This window comes from Mauremys mutica, chromosome 1 (assembly GCF_020497125.1).
Source record: "Mauremys mutica isolate MM-2020 ecotype Southern chromosome 1, ASM2049712v1, whole genome shotgun sequence".
NCBI classification, from domain to species: Eukaryota; Metazoa; Chordata; order Testudines; family Geoemydidae; genus Mauremys; species Mauremys mutica.
This window is the reverse complement of record NC_059072.1, coordinates 143,312,030-143,326,226: the sequence shown is the minus strand read 5'-3', so window position 1 is coordinate 143,326,226 and position 14,197 is coordinate 143,312,030. Positions and strand designations below refer to the sequence as shown.

Sequence of the window (14,197 nt, the reverse complement as noted above, 5' to 3'; positions counted from 1 at the left end):
TTAGCTTTTTTCACGGCCATATCACATTGGCAGCTCATAGTCATCCTGTGATCAACCAATACTCCAAGGACCTTCTCTTCCTCTGTTACTTCCAACTGATGTGTCCCCAATTTATAACCAAAATTCTTGTTATTAATCCCTAAATGCATGATCTTGCACTTTTCACTATTAAATTTCATCCTATTACTATTACTCCAGTTTACAAGGTCATCCAGATCTTCCTGTATGATATCCTGGTCCTTTTCTGTATTAACAATACCTCCCAGGTTTGTGTCATCCACAAACTTTATTAGCACATTCCCACTTTTTGTGCCAAGGTCAATAATAAAAAGATTAAATAAGATTGGTCTCAAAACTGATCCCTGAGGAACTCCACTAGTAACCTCCCTCCAGCCTGACAGTTCACCTTTCAGTACGACCCATTGTAGTCTGCCCTTTAACCAGTTCCTTATCCACCTTTCAATTTTCATATTGATCCCCATCTTTTCCAATTTAGCTAGTAATTCCCCATGTGGGACTATATCAAATGCCTTACTGAAATCGAGGTAAATTAGATCCACTGCATTTCCTTTGTCTGAAAAATATGTTACCTTCTCAAAGAAGGAGGAGATCAGGTTGGTTTGGCATTATTTAGCTTTTGTAAAACCATGTTGTATTTTGTTCCAATTACCATTGACCTCAATGTCCTTAACTACTTTCTCCTTCAACTTTTTTTCCAAGACCTTACATACTGCAGATGTCAAACTAACAGGACTGTAGTTGCCTGGATCACTTTTTTCCCCTTTCTTAAAGATAGGAACTATGTTAGCAATTCTCTAGTCATATGGTACAACCCCTGAGTTTACAGATTTATTAAAAATTCTTGCTAATGGGCTCGCAATTTCATGTGCCAGTTCCTTTAATATTCTTGGATGAAGGTTATCTGGGCCTCCTGATTTAGTCCCACTAAGCTGTTTGAGTTTGGCTTCTACCTCGGATGTGGTCATATCTACCTCCATATCCTCATTCCCATTTGTTATCCTACCATTATCCCTAAGCTCCTCATTAGCCTCATTAAAGACTGAGGCAAAGTATTTGTTTCGATATTGGGCCATGCCTAGATTATCCTTAACCTCCACTCCATCCTCAGTGTTTAGAGGTCCCACTTCTTCTTTGTTTGTTTTTTTTCTTTTTTATATGGCTATAGAACCTTTTACTATTGGTTTTAATTCCCTTTGCAACTCTACATGGCTTTTGGCCTATCTCATGTTATCCCTACATGTTCTGACCTCAATAAGGTAGCTTTCCTTGCTGATCACTCCCATCTTCCACTCCTTGTAGGCTTTCTGCTTTTTCTTAATCACCTCTCTGAGATACTTGCTCATCTAGCTTGATCTACAACTCCTGCCTATGAATTTTTCCCCCTTTCTTGGGATGCAGGCTTCTGATAGTTTCTGCAACTTTGACTTGAAGTAATTCCAGGCCTCCTCCACCTTTAGATCCACAAGTTCTTCAGTCCAATCCACTTCCCTAACTAATTTCCTTATTTTTTTAAAGTTAGCCCTTTTGAAATAAAAAACCCTAGTCACAGATCTATTTTTGTTTAATCTTCCATTTACTTTAAATTAAATTAGCTCATGATCGCTCAAACCAAAGTTGTCCCCTACAATCATTTCTTCTATGAGGTCTTCATTACTCAGCAAAACCAAATCTAAAATGGCATCTCCTCTTTTGGTGCAGCAACTACTTGGTGAAGGAATCCATCAGCTATTGCATCCAGGAAAATCTGAGCTCTATTATTATTACTAGCACTTGTCCTCCAGTCTATATCTGGGAAGTTAAAGTCTCCCATGATCACACAATTCCCATTAGTCTTTACTTCATTAAAAACATTAAAAAGGTCTCTATCCATATCCAAATCAGATCCTGGTGGTCTATAGCACATCCCAGGCACGATCTCAGGAGGGGCTCCAGTAGCTTTCTTTCCCAATGTGATTTTTGCCCAAACAGACTCTGTCTTATCCATTCCATCACTTCTTATTTCTTTACAGTTAACCGCATCATTGATATACAATGCTACTCCACCGCCTTTGCCTTTATTTCTGTCTTTCCTAAAGAGCACATACCCTTCAATACCTGTACTCCAGTCATGACTACTATCCCACCATGTTTCTGTTATCCCTATAATACTTGGTTTCACTTCCTGCACCAGTAACTCTAGTTCATCCATTTTATCACCTAGGCCCCTCGCATTGGTGTACAAACATCTTAATTTTTGCTGTTTGGCTTCGCTCACATTCTTTACCCGATTAGGCCGACACATTCTACCATCAGTATCACCTATTAGACTGGTATCTACGCTACTCTTCCTCCTTTTATCCATTCTCCTACGCATGGCTGTATCCTTTCTTTCTTCATTTTCTTCCCTGTCAGTGTTAAAATCCGGTGTGGAGATTACCTGGACATCTCCCAACCATCTCCCCCCTATTCCTAGTTTAAAGATCTCTTAATTGGTTGTGTCAGCCTCCATCCTAGAAGTCTATTTCCCTCCCTACTCAGGTGAAGTCCATCCACAGAGAACAGTCCTCTGTCCATGAATGCTTCCCATTGGCCAGATCTTAGGGGGCTTATTCCTTCACCCTCTCACTTCCCTGGTCCTTTTTGCATGAACAGAGAGAAACAATACCCGAAGTCCAAAGGTGCAAACAATTCAATGTTTATTGGGGTGAACTTCCAGCAAGCATGATTCCAGTTTCCTTCCTTAGTGTCCCCCTTCCCAGCTCTGACACCACAGAGCCTTGCCTGTGTCCCTGTTCCTGTTCCCATCCCCTGTTCCCATTGCCCCTTTAGCAAAACATGATCCCAATTCCTCCATCCCCAGTCCCTGTTCCCATTTCCTCCCCCTTACTTCCTGATTGACTGCAGACTATATAGTAAAACTTGAATTCTGCTTAGCTATACCTTAAATTTCATTAAAATGATTGGTTAACTAACCAATCCTAACATATTGTAACATGGTTATTTAACCAATTATACTCCACCACCTTAATTGGTTTACACCCAACAAAATTAATTATACAGTAGACAGAGACAATTACAGAACCAGAAAGAGACCATGCAAATAAACATACAAAACAATACAGAAGTGAGGATTTCACAACTACATCTATACAGACATAAGGGTTTTCCAGCTGTGTCTATTGATAAGTGAGTTCTTGCCAGACAGGATGCTATTAAACTAAGTTTCCTTTTACATCTTCTAGGCTCTACCCTTTCTCTGGAGGTGATAGGCATATCAGGACAGGATTGTATTCCTAACAGCCCAATAGCACCTTATTTCAATGTGACTAGTTTGGAATGTGAGGATGTAACCATACACTTCCCATCTTATGGCTGCCTAGCTACATCTTAGCTGACGGCCTTAGCCTGTCACAGTAAGAGAAGGCCATTACAGAGACAGACAGTGATTTATGAGTCTTTATTTTATACCTCTATAAACTAGCTAAGTGATAAGAATACACCTAAATTCTTAAAGTATAGGACTCTGCAGACAGGCCTGAATATCTAACACCCAAAGCCCTCCTTATAGCACCACTGCCTGAGCCTGTTGATCATCATAATCTTGTCACACCTTTGTTGCCCTTCTCTAGGAACAGGCAGAATCCCACTGAAGATCACCTGAGCCTCAATTTCCTTAAGCATCTTCCACAGCCTGGCATAGTCTCCCTTGATACGTTCCAGAGAGAATCTAGCCGTATCATTTGTTCCCAAATGAAGGACAATCGGATTCTTTCCCACTCCCGTTAGGATCCTCTTCAGCCTCAGGTACACATCTCGTATCTTAGCACCCAGCAGACAGCACACCCTTCTGTTCTCCGGATCAGCTCTGCTTACAGGCCTGTCTATTCTTTTCAGTAAGGAGTCCCCAATCACCTAGACCTGCCTTTTCCTGGCGATGGTGTGATTCTCCGGTCTATCCCCTGTTCCCTCTGGCTGCAAGTCCTCTCGATTTCTATTGTCCCTTGCAATCCTCGGCAACCCATCCCGTATCCTCCTGGGGCTCATATTTGGTATTGTCTCCCTTGACTCTTCCCCTCTTCCTATAGGACTAGCTGCTTTTCTCTTCTTTCTTGCTCTCTCGCCTTCAGCGACCACCTGCTGTGCCCCTTCTTCATTTTCCAACTCCGCAAACCTGTTCCTGAGCTCTATTTCTCCTTCACTGGCCCGTATTTCCTCTGCCTGGTTCTCTTAGTCACATGCTTCCACCGTCCACTTTCCTCACCCAGCAGTCTCCACTCAGAGTTCTTTGGTCCTGCTTCCATTGATAAGTCTGAGCCTTTCCCTTCAGACTCCTCATGTCTTTGCTCCATCATCTGCTCGAACCGCCTTCTAAACTCAACCAGAGTTTCCACCTGCATCTCCAATCCTCGGATCTTTTCCTCCATCAGCTCTATCAGTCGGCACTTCATGCAGACAAAACTCTTTTCAGGTATCCCCTCCAGGATCATGTACATGTCACAGCTTCCACATCCAGTCATCTTCACTCTGTCTTCCACTTCTTGGGTCACTACCTCGGCTGCCTTTGTATCTGTCATAGGCTTCCCACCTAAATCTTTGTGAGCGTTTCTATGCAAAATCTCAACATCCTCTTAACACGGGGAAGGTGAAGGTGAGGGGTGATATGCAATTTCCTAGCATTGTTAAAAACTAAAGATGATAGGCAGGACTTCATAAAAATGAGCTTCATTGCCGGGGCTTCGAAATTCTGCAGGAAACAGCCTGGCCCTTGTAGATGTAAATTCTCTATCAACAACAGAAACAGCCTAGACTCCACTAGTTGTGCATTCATAGTGCCATTTGTGTTGAGTTCCCTCCACCAGTAGCACTACAGTTCCCATGCAACAGTCTGTGCACAGTATCCTCTGTGGTTTTGGCTCTCTTATCAGGTCCTGAGGAGAAGAAAGATTTCCCTCCCCTAAGGCCTTTCTGAGACTGGGCTCAGCTAACCCTGTTCCCTTCTCTCTTTCCCCACCAGGGGCATCCTTCCTGTGCTTCTTTATCAGATTTGGGCTGTTGGGTTACTTGGCTCTTTATCCACCCAGCCTGCGAGCCTTCTTAGCTAATGACCTCAGTCAGCTTTCTTTGGGGGACTAACTGACGTCTAAGAGATCAGTGTCACACTGTCCGGAGTGGCTCATGACTGTGAGTGCCTCCTCAGGGCAGACTGTCAGAAAACAGGGCAGACACTGCAAACTGGTGGTGTGTTCTATAATTAGATTTCACCAGGCCAGTATCAAATGTGAACTCCTGGATTCCTAGGCGCCGACTTTGTGCAAAAAATTAGCGGGTGCTCAGCACCCACCAGCAGCCAAGCTCCCCCCCGCAGCGCCTCCTGCCTGCCAGTGGCTCCACCGATCAACTCTTCTTTCTCCCTCCCTGTGCCTCCCACTCACCACGATCAGCTGTTCCGTGGCGTCCAGGAGGCACTGAGAGGGATGGGGGGGAGCAGGGATGGAGCATGCTCAGGGGAAGGGTAGAAAGAGGCGGGGCAGGGGGGAGCATTGGGGAGGGGGTGGAGTGGGGAAGAGACTGGGGGCGGAGCGGGAGTTGAGCATCTCCGGGACAACTGGAAGCTGGCACCTGTGCCTGGATTACTATAACAGTCTTACCATGGAGTCACAGACAGTGCCCTTAGACCGGTGGTGGGAAACCTGCAGCCTGCAGGCCGCACATGGCCCATAAGGTAATCAGTTGCCGGGCCGCCAGACAGTTTGTTTACATTTCACAGCCGCCCGCAGCTCCCAGTGGCCACGGTCTATAATTCAAAATTGTAGCAGAGATGTTGTCATCTGCCAGTTTCCCAAAAGTCTCTCAGGGACTGAATAACTCTGGGGAGCTCCAACTTCTTGTTCACTTATTCCACCCTGTTAGAATTCAGAGAGTCCAGAGATGAAGGCTCTTTCCCTAAATCCAGACATATGGCATCTTCTTATAGAAAATAAGCCGAGAGGGTCACTACCCACTGTGGCAAACCCAGGCCAAATGGCTACAAAGGGAGGGGTAGGAATTAGACCCAGGGGGGTTAAAAGGCTTCTCCCTATCCATTGAGGAGAGACAGCCGTGAGAAATTAGGTTCAGCTGGAACAGGGGTTACCAGGGAACTAATTTGGTTCAGCTGGCCCCAATTGCTGGTGACCTTTTTAAACCCTCCCTGGCAGGGAAACAGGGTGGGAGTGAGAGAAGCCGCTAGCAAATAGATGCAGCAAGGCTCTGCCCTCTTCCGGCAAGGAGAAAAACAGCAAAGGACTGACTGAGAGGAGGATCAGCCAGACCCTGCGTGACTGGGAAGGATTTTACTTTGCCCAAGCCTGTGTCTCCAAGGCAAAAAGGGACTGAGCCAGCTGAGGAGAAGCAGGTACTTTGCCACACCACGTGGACTCTTCCTTTGATGACAGAGAGTGAGGAATGCATTTAGAGTGTTTGCCTCTGATCATCACACACAATGACCACTTGCTTTGAAATTAGCACTTGCCTGTGAAAGTTCTTCATTTGCATTCCACAAGGCTTCTTTCTTGTTTGGTGGGTTATTTAGTTACAGGCTATACACAATGTAAATGTTTGCTATTGCACTATAATGGGATACAGATAAGTGAGAACAAGGCAAATAACATCCTACTGGTTTTCTTAAAGATTAAACACTCTTATACATTTACACATTTTATAATCACTTTCACCAATACTAATACACATGCGAATTGGCCAGGCTGTGCATTTGTAAGCATTCAATGAGACCTGGAGCTTTGGTATGAGCTGGCACCTGGTCTGCCAGCATCACAGTCCGAGTGCAGGCTCATCTGTTCACCTCTGGCACTCTGTCCCAGGGAGGCTGTCTTCCCCTATTGAGCCCAGGCAATGCAGAAAGGAAACAACCTGAATTGAATGTTGAAGAAACAGGAATCAGATCGGGATGAGAGGAGGAGAGTAGATTGGGACAAGGCTCCTGTGGGGTGGCTGGGGGACAGATGGACATTCCGAGACTGGATACTGGTGGGAAGCGAGAAACTGGGTCTGGGAGAGAAAGGGGGAGATGGGAACTGTTTGAGCAAGGAGACTGGGTCTGGGAGGAGGGAGGGGGAAGATACTTTTACTGGCTAGGCTGGGTGAACTGAACAAGAGTCAGGGGATAGAAACTGGCTTGCTGAGCAAGAAGATTGGGAGCTGGGGGAGACTAGGACTGACTGGAGAAGGAGTCTGGGGCTGGGAACCAGTGGGGTGGAACTGGCAGTAGATGAGGAGACACAGACCAGATAAGGAGCCAGAGTGTGGGGAGAGTCTAAAACTAACTGAGCAACGAGACTGGAATAAGCAGTCAGGGTGGGGCAGGGGAGACTGAGAGCAGATCTACATGAACCTTCTGTTTGTGGCAAGCTGGTCTGTAAATCTCCCCTGCACTGGCCTGCCAGGCACCAAGTGTCCACAGTTCCTTAGTGTGCTTTGATCTGCTCCTGTTTCACAGCACTAGGGAAATGTTAGTGCGCAGCAGCAGGGTCCACAGACATTCATTGTGCAGCAGGCTAGTGCGGGGTAAATTACACCTCAGTAATTTACATCCCGCTCTATCTCCTGGATATCTAGGCAGAGGAGGTGTGTTCATGTAAATACAGTTTGCTCCTGAAGTGTTTCCCGTTCCCAGTTAGCTGTCAGGGGAGAACTCATTCTGCTTACATCTGCAATTTCCTAGTATTTTTACAGAATAAAAAGATGGGTTGGGCAGGAACTTTACAAAAATGAGCTTCATTGTCAGGACTTTGAAACTCTGCAGAAAAGAGATGGACCTTCGCCAATGTAAATTCCTTAACCTGGTAATAACAACTGCAATGCCTTGTGCGGCACACCTAGCAAATGCATAGCAGGGAGTCCCTCTTACCTGGACCTCACCAGGAGGAGGGAGCTGCACACAAACAAAGGGGTATCAGAGCAGAAGTCCCTTCTGTGCACCTTTCTGTAAAACTGCACCTGCATCTCAGCTGGAGCTGCACATTTGCAGTGGGAATGAAGTTTGAGTTTGTAATAGGGTGTTTGAAGGGCCGGGCTGCCTAGTGATTGGTTCCCCTAACCTCCAGCCCCTTGTTTTCAAGGTCAATTTGCCTCAGTCTTTTAGGCAGTGGGGTAGGGAAACCTAGGCCCTTGCTCTCTACCAGGTCCCAGGCCAGGGTCCTGCCTGCATCTACCCCTGAATAGGGGAGGCCTCCCAGCAGGGATCTAAATCCCCTGCACTGGGCTACTTCTTACCACTGTCCGTTTTGTTTGGGGCATGGCCCCTCTAGTACCGTTCGCTGGGTGGCTTGTACCCCATAGCGCCCTCTCGTGGCTCTTGGATGCCCTTTCGTCCCAGCCTCCTTCAGGTGGGGCAGCCGTAAGTTTGGTGAGACTGAACCTCACAATGTCTCTGGGCTTTTGGGACCCAGTTACCTCAGTTGCCGGAGGCTCCTAGTCTCCTCCACAGTCCCCCTTGGCTGGGGAGACAGTGCTTACTCCCTGGTGGCTGCCTCGGCTGGCAGGCTAGTGACCCTTCCCCTCAGGTCGGGAGGCGGATAGCTCCTGCCTCTTCACCAGTCAGCCCTCAACTGAGCCAGGCTCTCTCCTTTTCTCCCCCACCCCAGGCCTGGCATTGGCTGCAGGTACAGCAGAGTGGGGCTAGCTGGGCCCAAAGGCTCCCTTTAACCCCTGCTGTGCTGGCAAGGTAGTTCCACATGGTTGGAGAGGAGGATGAGTCTTTTCATGGCCTGTATATTTATGCCCATGCTTGTCACTAATCCCCGTTTTCCCTGGGTAGAGGTGCAGGGCCAGCTCCTAGGGCCAAACCCAGGGTTCCTTACTCAGGCAATAAGCTATTGACTGTCATGTGAGTTTTCTTTGTACAGACTGAGTAGAAACAGAATAAAGGACTCAGGATTGGGCCCATTCAGAATTATTCCAGAAATAACCAGTCAACCATCTACAAACTGCCCTGTGCACTAGATATCACTGAGAACAAACACATTCGGGAGCTGTGAGGTTTCTGCACCAAGCGATTTTTGAGAGATGCTGTCCTGAGAGAATACTAGAAAACTTTACAAAAGGTGACAGTCACCTTCTTATATGTAGTGTTTTTGTAGCAATGTTAGTCCCAGGATATGAGAGAGACAAGGTGGGTGAAGTAATATCTTTTATTGGAGAGAGGCAAACTTTTCTGTTGGAGAGAGGCAAACTTTTGATCTTACAGAGAAGAGCTGTTGCAAGCTGAGAAGCTTGTCTCTCTCACCAACAGGAGTTGGTCCAATAAAAGATATTACCTAACTCACCTTGTCTCTCTCAACCCCTTCTCGTCCAGCTTTCACTTCTCATTTCTGGTTGGATTCATACCAAACTTTGCCAAAACTTTCTCCTCCGCCAAGGTTCCAACTCAGTCATTGCACAGGCTGGATGGTGCCCAGGGAATGAATCAGGGATGCACAGTGAAAGAGGCTTCTGTCTGTAGGCCCCAGCCTCATTGGTTGCAGCAGCAGCATTGCCATCATCAGCTATCCCTCCATTCGAGGATGATCTCTACCACAGATTTACATATGGGTCCCGAGACGACTCAGGAATCTGATCCTGGAACCATAGATCTGCCCGCAGTAGGTACAGACATTTCCTGACAAGTCAGCTGCCTGCTGGGAGAAAGTTCTTTTTCTTTCCTTCCTTCTCTCTCTCTTTTCAACTTCAAGGGCAAGGCACTTCTCCTCAAAGTGGGCCACTGCCTGGTGGAGGATGTGGCATCATTGAGATCAGTTGGTTCCTTGCTCCTCCCAGCTTGTGATGTCCACATGAGTTTTCTTGAGATACACTTTCAGTGTGTCTTTGTAGGATTTCCTCTGACTACAACGGGATCTCTGATCATAGGTGAGATAAGAGTAGAGGGCTTGTTTTGGGAGGTGAGAGTCTGGCATCTGCTCACAATGTCCAGTCCAGCGGAGTTGGTGGGTGTGGATCATTGCTTCAATGTTGGTGGCATTGGCTTCAATGAGGATGCTGGTGTTAGTGCAGCGATCTTCCCATTTGGTGCAAAGGATCTTCTGGAGGCATCATTGGTGGTACCTCTCCAGACTCTTGATGTGCTGTTCATAGGTCACTCAGATTTTGCATCTATAAAGGAGTGTAGGGAATAACAATTGTCTCATAGACCTGGATCTTGGTGTCCTTCGGTAGGTCACGGTCTGTGAAAGTGCACCAGAGCAGTTTCCCAAAGGAAGCACTTGCACAATGGATCCTGTGCTGGATCTCACTGTCAATGTTTGCATTTTGAGAAAGTTGGCTACTGAGGTAACAGAAGTCCTCAACTCTCTCCAAGGTCTGTCCCTTGATGGTGATTTCTGGTGAGTCATGTGCAAGGCCTGAAGCAGGCTGATGGAGCACATTAGTTTAGTTTTCTTGATACTGAGTGAGAGTTATAGGCATCGGTAAGCTTGTGCAAAAAAATGCAGTGTGGACTGAAGGGCATTCTCAGTGTGTGTGATGACACAGTCATCAGCGTACTGAAGGTCAGTAATGGACGCCCTGAGGACCTTAGACTTAAAGCATAAACATCAAAGATTAATAAGCAGCCCATCCTTTCTGTATTGAATGTGAACTCCATTAATACATTTTGGAGGGCAGACAAATCTGGGCAGCACCTGCCACAGGGCTTCACGATTGACAGAGTCAAAGACCTTTGTCAAATCCATGAAGGCCGTGTACAGGTCCTGATTTTGCTCCCAAGACTTTTCCTGGATTTGGTGGGCAACGAAGATCATGTTGGTTGTCCCTCAAGATGGTCTAAAACCACAGAGAATCTGGCAATATTTCCTCAGCAAGGGGAAGTAATTGGTTTAAGAGGATACGGGTGAGAGTTTCCCCTGCTGTAGATAGCAAGGCAATGCCACTATAATTTCCACACTCCAACTTATCTCCTTTTTTAAAGATGGTAACAATGTTGGCATTTCTCAAGTCTTCTGGAATCTTCTCATTAGACCAAATGTGAAGAAAAATGAAGCTCCCGACAGCATAGCTCTGAGGATCATTGCAGCACACAAGCCCCTTCACTGAAACAAGGTGACGGTCCCTGAAGAGGGGTTGCAGCAGTGGCAAGATGTGTAACCAATACAGTTATGCTGAAATTATGCTCCTGGCTGCTGTGGGCCGGCAAGGCACCAGACACTAGAACTGAGATATGGGAGACTGTTTCCACCTATTGGACCGAGGCAGTGTGGGGAGGAAGCCACCTGAATTGAACACAGACCAGGGTGAGAGGGGAAAGTAGATGAGGACAAGGATGCAGGGGGAATATTCTGAGCCTGGAGTCTGGTGGATGGAGAGAAACTGGGACTGGGAGAGAAAGCGGGAGATGGGGACTGACTGGGCAAGGAGAATGGGACCGGAGGAGGGGGAAAGAGAGTCGGACTGGCTAGGCAGGACGATGGTGGGGAGAGACTGTGACTTGCTGATCAAGGAGATTGGGAGCTGGGGAAACTGGGATTGGCTGGGTGAGGAGTGTGGGACTGGGAACCAGTGGGGAGGAACTGGAGGTGGGGGAGGAAAAACAGATCAGATCAGGAACCAGGGTGTCGGGGGAGTCTAAGACTAACTGGGCAAAGAGTCTGGAATAAGCGGCCAGGGTGGGGTGGGGGAGACTGAGAGCAGATCTACATGAACATTTAGTGTGTGGCAAGCTGGGGTGTAAATCTCCCCTGCACTGTCCTGCCAGGCACCAAGTGTCCATGTGGACGGTCTGGCTGCACACTGAGGCCTTGTCTACACTACTGCTTAAGTTGATGTAAGTTATGTCACTCAGTGGTGTGAAAACAACCCCCCTTCCTTGAGCAATGTAACTTACATTGACTTAAAGCAGTGTCTGCATCGCACTATGTCAGTGGGAGACGCTCTCCAATCAGCAGAGCTTCTGCCTCTCGATGAGGTGGACTAATTATGCAGACAGCAGAGCGCTCTCCCATCGACATAATATGTCTTCACCAGAAGCGCTAAATCGGTACCGCTGCATTGATATAGTGGCACTGTTTTTGTGTGGTAGAGAAGAGGAGCCCTAATAGTTCCCATGTGTGATTTGATCTAGCCCATTTCCAAGCACTAGGGAAATGTTAGTGCGCAGCAGCAGGCTCCACACAGACACTCAGTGTGCAGCAGGCTCATGTGAGGTAAATTTATACCCGTTTGCCACAAGCTAAGTGTGTGCAGAGAGAAACTCTGCGACTGGATGAGACATCCAGGGAGGGAAACTGGGGCTGGGGGCAAACAGGACAACCCAAGGCAAGAGTAAGAGTGAGAAACAGAATAGATGAGGATCCCGGAGGAGGGGACAGCACAGAGAACATGGGGGGAAACTGGGTCTCCATGAGACCCCTGCCTCATTCAGTGCACAGGATAGACAGCATGGGCATGGTTTGGGTGGGTGCAGGGGGGCATTGGCAGAGGCAAGGCATGGGGGGGCATGCAGGGTCGGTGCAGGGAGCAGAGGGAGCGTGATGGAGTCACTTCTCCTGAGGCTGAGGGTAGATGCTCCGGTTGCTACCTCTGCAGCTGGACACTGCTTCCTGGGTCCTAGTGCCTGCCCATTTCCTGAAGAAGGGTGAGTACCTGCAGGGAGGCAGAGGACACTGGGAGAGGGGGATGGGGCAGGGGAAAATGGGGATAGGAAGGGGGATGGCAGGGGGCATGGGGCAGTGGGCAGGGGGATGGGATGGGGAAGGAAAGGAGATACAGGAATAGGAGGAGGGAGCGGAAGCCCAGCATGTGGTGTCCCCTCGGCAGCAGCAGCCCCAGCAGGGAGGCGACTGCAACAGCCCCGGGAGGCACCAGAGCAGTAACATCTCTGCAACAGCCAGTGCCGGTGTGTCCGCAGCTCCCAAGCTCTGGTCACTGCAGCAGACAGCAGCAGCTGGGGCTCACCCATTAAACCATCCTGTTACTGTGGTCCTATGGATACATAAATAATATCACTCTCCTGGGCCTGGTACTATTCAATATTTTCATTAATGATCTGGATGATGAAGTAGAGAATAAACTTATAAGATGTGTGAATGATACAGACCTGGGAGGGGTCACAAGCTCTTTGGATAAGAGTTTTAGAATTCATAATGACCTTGATACATTGGAGAATTGGTTTGAAATCCCAGTAAATTAAAATTCAGTAAAGACAAGTACAAAGTACTAAACTTAGGAAGGAAAAATAGAATGCAAAAAATCCAAAACAAGGAATAACTGATTAGGCAGCTGTGCTGCAGAAAATGGATCAGAGACTGAAATGGGTGATGCTGTTTTGAAAACAGGAAATGTCATTCTGGATTCTACGTAAGACAGAGGAGGTAATTGTCCTGCTGTACTCAGCACTGGTGAGATCTCAGCTGGAGCACTGTGTCTATTTGGGCTCTCTGTCTATGATGGGTAGGACAAGAAGTAAACCACTTAGATTGTAGCAAGGGAGAGTCAGGTCGGATATTAGGAAAACCCTTCTAACTATAAGGATAATTTAGTAGAATCCCCATCACTGGTGACTTTTAAGAACAAGTTAGACTAACATCTATCACAGATGGACTAGCTATACTTAAACCTGTCATGGTGTGGGGCTCTATGTTTTTTGCTTCCCCAAGCACAGCAGTAAGCCATGTTTTCTCAGTCACATGGATTCGGCGGCGTTTCTGCGGGAGGTACACCAGTTCCACGCCTTCAGTGTACCCGCCGCCGAAATACCGGCGGAACCTCCCGCAGGCATGCTGTCGAAGCCGGACTGACTGCTGCCCTCCCAGCAACTGGCAGCCTGCCCCCCGTGGCTTGCCGCCCCCGGCATGCGCTTGCTGCGCTGGTGCCTGGAGCTGCCATTGGTGTGGGGGGATGGACTAGCTGACTTCATGAGGTTCCTTCCAGTCCTACATTCCTATTTATTCCAAGATTTGATAAGCTATTCAGGCCTGCTGATTTTTAAAAAAGTTTATCTCCAGTAGATACTGTTTACATCCTCCTTAGTTACCAATGGACTGCAGAGTGGTTCACCCTCTTCACATAGTATGAATACACATCCTGCTTCTATCCCAAACCAGAAATGTTTATTGAACACTTCTGCCTTATTTGCATCATTATAAAGTATTTTACCATCTCCATTTGTAATGGGCCTACACCTTTGTTAGGATTTTTTTGTTTATTTTTG

General features: G+C 47.3%; 1 protein-coding gene across 1 annotated transcript in view; it reads left to right on the top strand.

Annotated features, from left to right (window-relative positions):
* LOC123347658 (antigen WC1.1-like) overlaps positions 1-14,197 on the top strand; it is a 105,608-nt gene that overhangs the window by 58,991 nt on the left and 32,420 nt on the right. The window lies entirely within an intron of this gene.